Raw genomic sequence first — 917 nt, 5'->3', positions numbered from 1 at the left:
AGCGCGAATCGGTGAAAAGTCTGAATCCGAGAACCGTGACGCGGCGTGTTGGTGCAGTTTGCAAAATGGAGTGGAAAGGAAAGTGAAGCATATCGATGCCGGTGTGCGTGGTGTTCGTGCTCGAGCTGAAATCTGGTATATTTTGGGCCACGCTCTCTTCTTTTCCTTCCCTTTCGCTTCCCATCCTTTTTGTTTGTTTGTGTTTCCGCGTGTTTGCCGGTGCTCGAACGGTTCTTTTTTCTCTGTTACCGGTATCGAGTCGATCAACTCTACGGTCCGGTGGTCGTTCGTCGCTTTGATTGGATAGTTTCTGCGGTTTATTGCGCTCCATTTTGCTCTCATTGTGCTTTCTGTTCAGGATGGAACTGATGGATTTCGCTACGGTGCTTCATATTAAAGCTTCTTTGGCTCTGCTTCGTTGCTGTTGCTGCTGAAGGTATCGAACGAACGGACCAACCCTACTGAAACGCCTCCATTGACGTGCCTGTAATGACACCAATGATACTGTGAGCATCAGCAACAGCAGGCCACCGAGCATCATCACAGCAGGCGGTCGGTTTGACGGAAGCGCCTCTAGCGAGCAAATGTCATCCCAAGCATTCTCTCCTGCTTCGTGTGGTTTCACGATGGATTTCAATTAGCATCGCATTCATGCACACACAAGTACACAGGAGCATTTGTGGTGTGGAGTGGCATGTTTGGCCGACATTCCACATTGCCTCATGGCATCCTTACACCTTGGTGTACGGTGCTGCGCTTCGGCATTCACTGGAAATTGGATGATGCATTGGCTTCTGTTTGGATTCTGTAATCTCGCTACGCTTGCTCTGATAGAGAATGCAAATTGAATAATCTATCGTTCGGAGGATGGAGCTTTTGGTGGTAATAATTAATAGCCCACATTGATTTCATTAGCG

This window comes from Anopheles aquasalis, chromosome 3 (genome assembly GCF_943734665.1).
Source record: "Anopheles aquasalis chromosome 3, idAnoAquaMG_Q_19, whole genome shotgun sequence".
Classification (NCBI taxonomy): domain Eukaryota; kingdom Metazoa; phylum Arthropoda; class Insecta; order Diptera; family Culicidae; genus Anopheles; species Anopheles aquasalis.
Note: the sequence above shows the minus strand (reverse complement) of the source record.